Source organism: Eschrichtius robustus, chromosome 7 (genome assembly GCF_028021215.1).
Source record: "Eschrichtius robustus isolate mEscRob2 chromosome 7, mEscRob2.pri, whole genome shotgun sequence".
NCBI classification, from domain to species: domain Eukaryota; kingdom Metazoa; phylum Chordata; class Mammalia; order Artiodactyla; family Eschrichtiidae; genus Eschrichtius; species Eschrichtius robustus.
The window spans coordinates 23,533,499-23,546,648 of NC_090830.1; positions in this window are offsets into that span (position 1 = coordinate 23,533,499).

Here is a 13,150-nt window from a genome sequence, read left to right on the forward strand (position 1 = left end):
TTCCCTCGTAACCAAATTTGGTAAAGGAGAAATGATGCCACCTTGTGGCCGTTACCTGCAAGAGCAGCTTTAAACTCACAGCTAATGGTCACTTAACATTCACAAAGACTCAGGGCTGTAAAGGACACCTGCCCTAAAATATTGTGCTGAAGTAGGGAGTGGACAATAAAATTCAAAACAGGCAAATGTTTCAAGAAGAGATTATGAAGAGTTAAGTTTTACTCACACTGTTTTTTTAAAAAAAAGGAACATGGATAAAAGCTCAACCTCAGGGAGTGTTAGACGCATGCAATCTAATCTACAAAAAGTTTCAACTTACACCAGTCGACTGACCATCAGCAAAAAGTCTACAAAAAATAAATGCTGAAGGGGTTTTACAGAACTGTGTACCCTCAACCTGCTGGTGAGACGTAAAAGGATAACAGCCAATAATGAGAACAGAAAGGAGCTGTGTTTAAAAGTAAAAATGGAGGTACCATTCAATCCAGCAGGCACACCATTGGACCTCTCACCTGAGAAGACAAGAATCGAGAAGACACAGGCCGCAAAAGCTGCAGTGCAGCCTTATTCACAATAGCCAAGACCGTGAAGCAATCAAAATATCCAACAAGAGGTGAATGGATAAAGAAGAAGTGGTCCAGGTACACAATGGAATATTGGCCATGGAAAACAATGAACCATTGCTCTTTGAGGCACCACAAATGAGTCTTTAGATAATCATGAATCATGAGGTAAGTCGGAAAGCAAAAGACCTATATTCTATGATATCACTTATAGGCGTTATCTAATAACTGACACAAATGAACATATTTCCACAGAGATACACACTCACAGACTTAGAAAACAAACTATGCTCATCTAAAAGGAAAGGTGGGGGGAATGGATAAATTAAGATTAGTGTTACTATATGTATACAAACACATATTATATACATATCTCAAAACTACCGACCATATAGCAAGGGAGGTCTGCAGAACCCTGTGTAACATTTTACATGGGAAGAGGATCTGTACTTGAATAGACATATATAATCTACAAATGAACCAGATTGTGTACACCTAGGACAAACAATATTCTAAGCTTTACTCAAATTTAAAAAAAAAAATTATACCAAGAAGAAATAATGAGACATAAACTTAGGGGCGTTTCTCCATGCACATTCCAACGTAATTTACAACCTAGGAACACGACTTCCAGAAAGGCTCTGCTGCCCTAGTACCCAGATTTGGGAATGGAGAAATGCTGCCTGCTTGAGGCCACTTCCCACAAATCAGCTTTAAACCCATTGCTAAAGGTCACTAAATATTCACCAAACTTGCAGTTCGGGAAATGACACCTGCTCTCTAAAAAAACTCTGGGGTGGAAAATCGACCAAAAAATTCAAAAGAGGGCAACCTTCTAAGAAGACAGTTTCCAGAGTTATAATGTACTCCCATTTGTTTCCTTTTTGTAACAGAAAAGAAAACGGCGGAGAAAAATAATGAGTTTTACGAATTTTCAAATACATGCAAACCCAAATTACAAAAACCTATCAGCTCACAGCAGCCAGTAGGGCCATTAGCATAAATGCTGCAAACAATAAATGCTGAAGCGATTGTGGAGAAATGCGTACCCTCGATTCTAAGGGGGACGTGGTAAGAGCCACTAATGAAAACACAAAGGAGGTGCTTTGAAAGGGGAAACACGGTGCTACCAGTCAATGAATCACACCCACTGCTGGGCCTATCACCTGAGAAAATGAGAATCAAAAAGTCACAGGCTGGCAATCCTGCACTCCAACAATATTTACCATAGCCAAGACTTGGAAGAAATGAAAATGTCCATCAACCGAGGAATGCACAAAGTAGAAGTGGTCCACGTACACAGTGGAAAATTACTCCAATAAAAAATAAAAATTACATTTAAAAATCCAACAAAAGTAAGGAGACATCAGCTTGTGTGGGTTTCTCCAGGCACACTCCACTCTAATTTTTAACCGAGAAACACCACAGGCCGCAAGGGCTTTTCCCTAGTTACCAGGGTGGGGAACATAGAAAGGCTGCTGCCCTCTGGCAGTTACCTGCAAAAGCAGCTTTAAAGCCCGTGCTAATGGTCATTTCATAGGAACAAGTACTGCAGAACTGTAAATGAAACTTGCCCTCAAAATGTCTTGAGGGAGGTAATGGCCAAAATATTTCAAATGGTGACACATACTTTAAGAAAACACTTTGAAGAAATAAGCTCTAATCATAGCTGGAAAAATAAAAAGGACATGTCTAAAAGCTCAATTTCAACGCATTATGAGACACATGCAAATTCAACCACAAAGAGGTATCAGCTCACACCACTCAGAATAACCATCAGCAAAAACTACAAAGAATAAATGCTGAAGGTGCTGGGAAGAAATGCATACCCTCAACTTTATGTGGGACGTAACCTGGAAAGAGCCACTAAAGAGAACAGAATAGAGGTGCCTTTAAAAGGTAAATATTGAGCTACCATAGGATCCAGCAGACCTATTCCTGGACCTATAAACTAAGAAGACAGAATTGGAAGGACACAGGTATGCAAATCTGCATTGCATAGTATTACAATAGCCAAGATACGGAAGTAACCAAAAAGTCCACCGACAGATGGGCGGACAAAGAAGAACTGCTACCTGTACAGATGGAATATGAGCTAGTGAAAAAATGAAACAATGCCATTTGCAGCACCATAGATGAGTCTAGACGTAATCACGCCACCTGTAGTAAGTGAGAAAGCAAAAGACACATATCCTATCATATCACTTTTAGGAGTTACTTAAAAATTGATACCAATGAAGATATTTCCACAAAGAGAGGCAATCGCAGATTCATTTAAAAACTTATGGTTCACCAAATAGAAAGGGATGAGGATTGGATACATTACCATATTGGGGTTAACAGAGATATACAAACCATGTGAAATATATAACCACCAAAGACGTACGGAAGACCAGGAGAAGACTACTCAACATTCCGTCATAACCTACATGAGAAAAGGATGCGAGGAAGAATAGATACCTGTATATGTGTGAAAGAGCCACATCTTGCACACCTAGAGCAAACAAACCATCGTAATCAAATTTGCTGGGATAAAAAATAAAACGTAAATTACAAATATGAACAAGAAGTAATGAGACATAAACTTAAAGGGCTTTTTCCTGGCATATTCCATTCTAATATACAACCTAGAACACCACTTCCATTAAGGCTCTGTTTCCCTCGTAACCAAATTTGGTAAAGGAGAAATGATGCCACCTTGTGGCCGTTACCTGCAAGAGCAGCTTTAAACTCACAGCTAATGGTCACTTAACATTCACAAAGACTCAGGGCTGTAAAGGACACCTGCCCTAAAATATTGTGCTGAAGTAGGGAGTGGACAATAAAATTCAAAACAGGCAAATGTTTCAAGAAGAGATTATGAAGAGTTAAGTTTTACTCACACTGTTTTTTTAAAAAAAAGGAACATGGATAAAAGCTCAACCTCAGGGAGTGTTAGACGCATGCAATCTAATCTACAAAAAGTTTCAACTTACACCAGTCGACTGACCATCAGCAAAAAGTCTACAAAAAATAAATGCTGAAGGGGTTTTACAGAACTGTGTACCCTCAACCTGCTGGTGAGACGTAAAAGGATAACAGCCAATAATGAGAACAGAAAGGAGCTGTGTTTAAAAGTAAAAATGGAGGTACCATTCAATCCAGCAGGCACACCATTGGACCTCTCACCTGAGAAGACAAGAATCGAGAAGACACAGGCCGCAAAAGCTGCAGTGCAGCCTTATTCACAATAGCCAAGACCGTGAAGCAATCAAAATATCCAACAAGAGGTGAATGGATAAAGAAGAAGTGGTCCAGGTACACAATGGAATATTGGCCATGGAAAACAATGAACCATTGCTCTCTGAGGCACCACAAATGAGTCTTTAGATAATCATGAATCATGAGGTAAGTCGGAAAGCAAAAGACCTATATTCTATGATATCACTTATAGGCGTTATCTAATAACTGACACAAATGAACATATTTCCACAGAGATACACACTCACAGACTTAGAAAACAAACTATGCTCATCTAAAAGGAAAGGTGGGGGGAATGGATAAATTAAGATTAGTGTTACTATATGTATACAAACACATATTATATACATATCTCAAAACTACCGACCATATAGCAAGGGAGGTCTGCAGAACCCTGTGTAACATTTTACATGGGAAGAGGATCTGTACTTGAATAGACATATATAATCTACAAATGAACCAGATTGTGTACACCTAGGACAAACAATATTCTAAGCTTTACTCAAATTTAAAAAAAAAATTATACCAAGAAGAAATAATGAGACATAAACTTAGGGGCGTTTCTCCATGCACATTCCAACGTAATTTACAACCTAGGAACACGACTTCCAGAAAGGCTCTGCTGCCCTAGTACCCAGATTTGGGAATGGAGAAATGCTGCCTGCTTGAGGCCACTTCCCACAAATCAGCTTTAAACCCATTGCTAAAGGTCACTAAATATTCACCAAACTTGCAGTTCGGGAAATGACACCTGCTCTCTAAAAAAACTCTGGGGTGGAAAATCGACCAAAAAATTCAAAAGAGGGCAACCTTCTAAGAAGACAGTTTCCAGAGTTATAATGTACTCCCATTTGTTTCCTTTTTGTAACAGAAAAGAAAACGGCGGAGAAAAATAATGAGTTTTACGAATTTTCAAATACATGCAAACCCAAATTACAAAAACCTATCAGCTCACAGCAGCCAGTAGGGCCATTAGCATAAATGCTGCAAACAATAAATGCTGAAGCGATTGTGGAGAAATGCGTACCCTCGATTCTAAGGGGGACGTGGTAAGAGCCACTAATGAAAACACAAAGGAGGTGCTTTGAAAGGGGAAACACGGTGCTACCAGTCAATGAATCACACCCACTGCTGGGCCTATCACCTGAGAAAATGAGAATCAAAAAGTCACAGGCTGGCAATCCTGCACTCCAACAATATTTACCATAGCCAAGACTTGGAAGAAATGAAAATGTCCATCAACCGAGGAATGCACAAAGTAGAAGTGGTCCACGTACACAGTGGAAAATTACTCCAATAAAAAATAAAAATTACATTTAAAAATCCAACAAAAGTAAGGAGACATCAGCTTGTGTGGGTTTCTCCAGGCACACTCCACTCTAATTTTTAACCGAGAAACACCACAGGCCGCAAGGGCTTTTCCCTAGTTACCAGGGTGGGGAACATAGAAAGGCTGCTGCCCTCTGGCAGTTACCTGCAAAAGCAGCTTTAAAGCCCGTGCTAATGGTCATTTCATAGGAACAAGTACTGCAGAACTGTAAATGAAACTTGCCCTCAAAATGTCTTGAGGGAGGTAATGGCCAAAATATTTCAAATGGTGACACATACTTTAAGAAAACACTTTGAAGAAATAAGCTCTAATCATAGCTGGAAAAATAAAAAGGACATGTCTAAAAGCTCAATTTCAACGCATTATGAGACACATGCAAATTCAACCACAAAGAGGTATCAGCTCACACCACTCAGAATAACCATCAGCAAAAACTACAAAGAATAAATGCTGAAGGTGCTGGGAAGAAATGCATACCCTCAACTTTATGTGGGACGTAACCTGGAAAGAGCCACTAAAGAGAACAGAATAGAGGTGCCTTTAAAAGGTAAATATTGAGCTACCATAGGATCCAGCAGACCTATTCCTGGACCTATAAACTAAGAAGACAGAATTGGAAGGACACAGGTATGCAAATCTGCATTGCATAGTATTACAATAGCCAAGATACGGAAGTAACCAAAAAGTCCACCGACAGATGGGCGGACAAAGAAGAACTGCTACCTGTACAGATGGAATATGAGCTAGTGAAAAAATGAAACAATGCCATTTGCAGCACCATAGATGAGTCTAGACGTAATCACGCCACCTGTAGTAAGTGAGAAAGCAAAAGACACATATCCTATCATATCACTTTTAGGAGTTACTTAAAAATTGATACCAATGAAGATATTTCCACAAAGAGAGGCAATCGCAGATTCATTTAAAAACTTATGGTTCACCAAATAGAAAGGGATGAGGATTGGATACATTACCATATTGGGGTTAACAGAGATATACAAACCATGTGAAATATATAACCACCAAAGACGTACGGAAGACCAGGAGAAGACTACTCAACATTCCGTCATAACCTACATGAGAAAAGGATGCGAGGAAGAATAGATACCTGTATATGTGTGAAAGAGCCACATCTTGCACACCTAGAGCAAACAAACCATCGTAATCAAATTTGCTGGGATAAAAAATAAAACGTAAATTACAAATATGAACAAGAAGTAATGAGACATAAACTTAAAGGGCTTTTTCCTGGCATATTCCATTCTAATATACAACCTAGAACACCACTTCCATTAAGGCTCTGTTTCCCTCGTAACCAAATTTGGTAAAGGAGAAATGATGCCACCTTGTGGCCGTTACCTGCAAGAGCAGCTTTAAACTCACAGCTAATGGTCACTTAACATTCACAAAGACTCAGGGCTGTAAAGGACACCTGCCCTAAAATATTGTGCTGAAGTAGGGAGTGGACAATAAAATTCAAAACAGGCAAATGTTTCAAGAAGAGATTATGAAGAGTTAAGTTTTACTCACACTGTTTTTTTAAAAAAAAGGAACATGGATAAAAGCTCAACCTCAGGGAGTGTTAGACGCATGCAATCTAATCTACAAAAAGTTTCAACTTACACCAGTCGACTGACCATCAGCAAAAAGTCTACAAAAAATAAATGCTGAAGGGGTTTTACAGAACTGTGTACCCTCAACCTGCTGGTGAGACGTAAAAGGATAACAGCCAATAATGAGAACAGAAAGGAGCTGTGTTTAAAAGTAAAAATGGAGGTACCATTCAATCCAGCAGGCACACCATTGGACCTCTCACCTGAGAAGACAAGAATCGAGAAGACACAGGCCGCAAAAGCTGCAGTGCAGCCTTATTCACAATAGCCAAGACCGTGAAGCAATCAAAATATCCAACAAGAGGTGAATGGATAAAGAAGAAGTGGTCCAGGTACACAATGGAATATTGGCCATGGAAAACAATGAACCATTGCTCTCTGAGGCACCACAAATGAGTCTTTAGATAATCATGAATCATGAGGTAAGTCGGAAAGCAAAAGACCTATATTCTATGATATCACTTATAGGCGTTATCTAATAACTGACACAAATGAACATATTTCCACAGAGATACACACTCACAGACTTAGAAAACAAACTATGCTCATCTAAAAGGAAAGGTGGGGGGAATGGATAAATTAAGATTAGTGTTACTATATGTATACAAACACATATTATATACATATCTCAAAACTACCGACCATATAGCAAGGGAGGTCTGCAGAACCCTGTGTAACATTTTACATGGGAAGAGGATCTGTACTTGAATAGACATATATAATCTACAAATGAACCAGATTGTGTACACCTAGGACAAACAATATTCTAAGCTTTACTCAAATTTAAAAAAAAAAATTATACCAAGAAGAAATAATGAGACATAAACTTAGGGGCGTTTCTCCATGCACATTCCAACGTAATTTACAACCTAGGAACACGACTTCCAGAAAGGCTCTGCTGCCCTAGTACCCAGATTTGGGAATGGAGAAATGCTGCCTGCTTGAGGCCACTTCCCACAAATCAGCTTTAAACCCATTGCTAAAGGTCACTAAATATTCACCAAACTTGCAGTTCGGTAAATGACACCTGCTCTCTGAAAAAATTCTGGGGTGGAAAATTGACCAAAAAATTCAAAAGAGGGCAACCTTCCAAGAAGACCATATCAAGAGTTATATTGTACTCCCAACTGTTTCCTTTTTTTAACAGAAAAGAAAACGGCGGAGAAAAATGATGAGTTTTAGGAATTTTCAGAGACATGCAAACCCAAATTACAAAAACCTATCAGCTCACAGCAGCCAGAAGGGCCATTAGCATAAATGCTGCAGACAATAAATGCTGAAACGATTGTGGAGAAATGTGTACCCTCGATTCTAAAGGGGACGTGGTAAGTGCCACTAATGAAAACACAAAAAGGTGCTTTGAAAAGGGAAACACGGTGCTACCAGTCAGTCAATCACAACCACTGCTTGGCCTATCACCTGAGAAAATGAGAATCAAAAAGTCACAGGCTGGCAATCCTGCACTAAAACAATATTTACCATAGCCAACACTTGGAAGCAATGAAAATGTCCATCAACCGAGTAATGCACAAAGTAGAAGTGGTCCACGTACACAGTGGAAAATTACTCCAATAAAAAATAAAACTTACATTTAAAAATCCAACGAAAGTAAGGAGACATCAGCTTGTGTGGGTTTGTCCAGGCACACTCCACGCTAATTTATAACCGAGAAACACCACAGGGTGCAAGGGCTTTTCCCGAGTTACCAGGGTGGGGAACATAGAAAGGCTGCTGCCCTCTGGCAGTTACCTGCAAAAACAGCTTTAAGCCTGTGCTAATGGTCATTTCATAGGAACAAGTACTGCAGAACTGTAAATGAAACCTGCCCTCAAAATGTCTTGAGGGAGGTAATGGCCAATACATTTCAAAATGTGACACATACTTTAAGAGAACACTTTGAAGAACTAAGGGGTAATCACAGCTTGAAAAATAAAAAAGGACATGCCTTCAAGCTCATTTTCAATGGATTATGAGGCACGTGCGAATTCAACCACAAAGAGGTATCAGATCACACTTGTCAGAATAGCCACCAGCAAGAAAACTACAAACAATAAATGCTGAAGGTGTTGTAGAGAAATGCATACCCTCAACTTCAAGGGGGACGTAACTTGGAAAGGGCCACGAACTAGAACAGAATGGAGGTGCCTTAAAAAGGTAAACATTGAGCTACCATATGATCCAGCAGGCCCACTCCTCGACCTATAATCTAAGAGGAGAGAATTGGAAAGACAGAGGCAGGAAATCTGCATTGCACAGTATTACAATAGCCAAGATATGGAAGTAACCAAAAAGGCCACCAACAGAAGGATGGACAAAGAAGAACTCCTCCATGTACAGATGGAATATTCGCTAGTGAAAAAAATGAAACAATGCCATTTGCAGCACCATAGATGAGTCTAGACGTAATCATGCCACCTGTAGTAAGTGAGAAAGCAAAAGACACATATCCTATCATACCACTTTTAGGAGTTACTTAAAAATTGATACCAATGAAGATATTTCAACAGAGAGAGGCAATCGCAGATTCATTTGAAAACTTATGGTTCACCAAATAGAAAGGGATGAGGATTGGATACATTACCATATTGGGGTTAACAGAGATATACATACCATGTGAAATATATAATCACCAAAGGCGTACGGAAGACCAGGAGAAGAATACTCAACATTCTGTCATAACCTAAATGGGAAAAGGATGCGAGGAAGAATAGATACACATATATGTGTGAAAGAACCACATCTTGCACACCAAGAAGAAACAAACCATTGTAATCAAATTTGCTGGGATAAAAAATAAAAAGTAAATTACAAATATGAACAAGAAGTAATGAGACATAAACTTAAAGGGCTTTTTCCTGGCACATTCCATTTTAATTTACAACCTAGAACACCACTTCCATTAAGGCTCTGTTTCCCTAGTAACCAAATTTGGTAAAGGAGAAATGCTGCCACCTTGTGGCCGTTTCCTGCAAGAGCAGCTTTAAAGTCACAGCTAATGGTCACTTAACATTCACAAGGACTCAGGGCTGTAAGGACACCTGCCCTAAAAAATTGTGCTGAAGTAGGGAATGGACAAAAAATTTCAAAACAGGCAAATGTTTCAAGAAGAGAATATGAAGAGTTACGTTTTACTGACGCTCTTTTAAAAAAAAGGAAAATGGATAAAAGCTCAACCTCAGGGAGTGTTAGACCCATGCAATCTAATCTACAAAAAGTTTTCAACTTACACCAATCGACTGACCATCAGCAAAAAGTCTACGAACAATAAATGCTGAAGGGGTTTTAGAGAACTGTGAACCCTCTACCTGCTGTTGAGACGTAAAAGGGTAACAGCCAATAATGAGAATAGAAAGGAGCTGTGTTTAAAAGTAAAAATGGAGGTACCATTCAATCCAGCAGGCACACCATTGGACCTCTCACCTGAGAAGGCAAGAATCGAGAAGACACAGGCCGCAAAAGCTGCAGTGCAGCCTTATTCACAATAGCCAAGACCGTGAAGCAATCAAAATATCCAACAAGAGGTGAATGGATAAAGAAGAAGTGGTCCATGTACACAATGGAATATTAGCCATGGAAAACAATGAACCATTGCTCTCTGAGGCACCACAAATGAGTCTTTAGATAATCATGAAACATGAGGTAAGTCGGAAAGCAAAAGACCTATATTCTATGATATCACTTATAGGCGTTATCTAATAACTGACACAAATGAACATATTTCCACAGAGAAAGACACTCACAGACTTAGAAAACAAACTGTGCTCATCTAAAAGGAAAGGTGGGGGGAATGGATAAATTAAGATTAGTGTTACTATATGTATACAAACACATATTATATACATATCTCAAAACGACCGACCATATAGCAAGGGAGGTCTGCGGAACATTCTGTAACATTTTACATGGGAAGAGGATCTGTACTTGAATAGACATATATAATCTACAAATGAACCAGATTGTGTACACCTAGGACAAACAATATTCTAAGCTTTACCACAATTAATAAATTTTTAAAACCAAGAAGAAATAATGAGACATAAACTTATGGGGGTTTCTCCATGCACATTCCAATGTAATTTACAACCTAGGAACACGACTTCCAGAAAGGCTCTGCTGCCCTAGAAACCAGATTTGGGAATGGAGAAATGCTGCCTGCTTGAGGCCACTTCCCACAACAGCAGCTTTAAACCCATTTCTAAAGGTCAATAAATATTCACCAAACTTGCAGTTCGGGAAATGACACCTGCTCTCTAAAAAAACTCTGGGGTGGAAAATCGACCAAAAAATTCAAAAGAGGGCAACCTTCTAAGAAGACAGTTTCCAGAGTTATAATGTACTCCCATTTGTTTCCTTTTTGTAACAGAAAAGAAAACGGCGGAGAAAAATAATGAGTTTTACGAATTTTCAAATACATGCAAACCCAAATTACAAAAACCTATCAGCTCACAGCAGCCAGTAGGGCCATTAGCATAAATGCTGCAAACAATAAATGCTGAAGCGATTGTGGAGAAATGCGTACCCTCGATTCTAAGGGGGACGTGGTAAGAGCCACTAATGAAAACACAAAGGAGGTGCTTTGAAAGGGGAAACACGGTGCTACCAGTCAATGAATCACACCCACTGCTGGGCCTATCACCTGAGAAAATGAGAATCAAAAAGTCACAGGCTGGCAATCCTGCACTCCAACAATATTTACCATAGCCAAGACTTGGAAGAAATGAAAATGTCCATCAACCGAGGAATGCACAAAGTAGAAGTGGTCCACGTACACAGTGGAAAATTACTCCAATAAAAAATAAAAATTACATTTAAAAATCCAACAAAAGTAAGGAGACATCAGCTTGTGTGGGTTTCTCCAGGCACACTCCACTCTAATTTTTAACCGAGAAACACCACAGGCCGCAAGGGCTTTTCCCTAGTTACCAGGGTGGGGAACATAGAAAGGCTGCTGCCCTCTGGCAGTTACCTGCAAAAGCAGCTTTAAAGCCCGTGCTAATGGTCATTTCATAGGAACAAGTACTGCAGAACTGTAAATGAAACTTGCCCTCAAAATGTCTTGAGGGAGGTAATGGCCAAAATATTTCAAATGGTGACACATACTTTAAGAAAACACTTTGAAGAAATAAGCTCTAATCATAGCTGGAAAAATAAAAAGGACATGTCTAAAAGCTCAATTTCAACGCATTATGAGACACATGCAAATTCAACCACAAAGAGGTATCAGCTCACACCACTCAGAATAACCATCAGCAAAAACTACAAAGAATAAATGCTGAAGGTGCTGGGAAGAAATGCATACCCTCAACTTTATATGGGACGTAACCTGGAAAGAGCCACTAAAGAGAACAGAATAGAGGTGCCTTTAAAAGGTAAATATTGAGCTACCATAGGATCCAGCAGACCTATTCCTGGACCTATAAACTAAGAAGACAGAATTGGAAGGACACAGGTATGCAAATCTGCATTGCATAGTATTACAATAGCCAAGATACGGAAGTAACCAAAAAGTCCACCGACAGATGGGCGGACAAAGAAGAACTGCTACCTGTACAGATGGAATATGAGCTAGTGAAAAAATGAAACAATGCCATTTGCAGCACCATAGATGAGTCTAGACGTAATCACGCCACCTGTAGTAAGTGAGAAAGCAAAAGACACATATCCTATCATATCACTTTTAGGAGTTACTTAAAAATTGATACCAATGAAGATATTTCCACAAAGAGAGGCAATCGCAGATTCATTTAAAAACTTATGGTTCACCAAATAGAAAGGGATGAGGATTGGATACATTACCATATTGGGGTTAACAGAGATATACAAACCATGTGAAATATATAACCACCAAAGACGTACGGAAGACCAGGAGAAGACTACTCAACATTCCGTCATAACCTACATGAGAAAAGGATGCGAGGAAGAATAGATACCTGTATATGTGTGAAAGAGCCACATCTTGCACACCTAGAGCAAACAAACCATCGTAATCAAATTTGCTGGGATAAAAAATAAAACGTAAATTACAAATATGAACAAGAAGTAATGAGACATAAACTTAAAGGGCTTTTTCCTGGCATATTCCATTCTAATATACAACCTAGAACACCACTTCCATTAAGGCTCTGTTTCCCTCGTAACCAAATTTGGTAAAGGAGAAATGATGCCACCTTGTGGCCGTTACCTGCAAGAGCAGCTTTAAACTCACAGCTAATGGTCACTTAACATTCACAAAGACTCAGGGCTGTAAAGGACACCTGCCCTAAAATATTGTGCTGAAGTAGGGAGTGGACAATAAAATTCAAAACAGGCAAATGTTTCAAGAAGAGATTATGAAGAGTTAAGTTTTACTCACACTGTTTTTTTAAAAAAAAGGAACATGGATAAAAGCTCAACCTCAGGGAGTG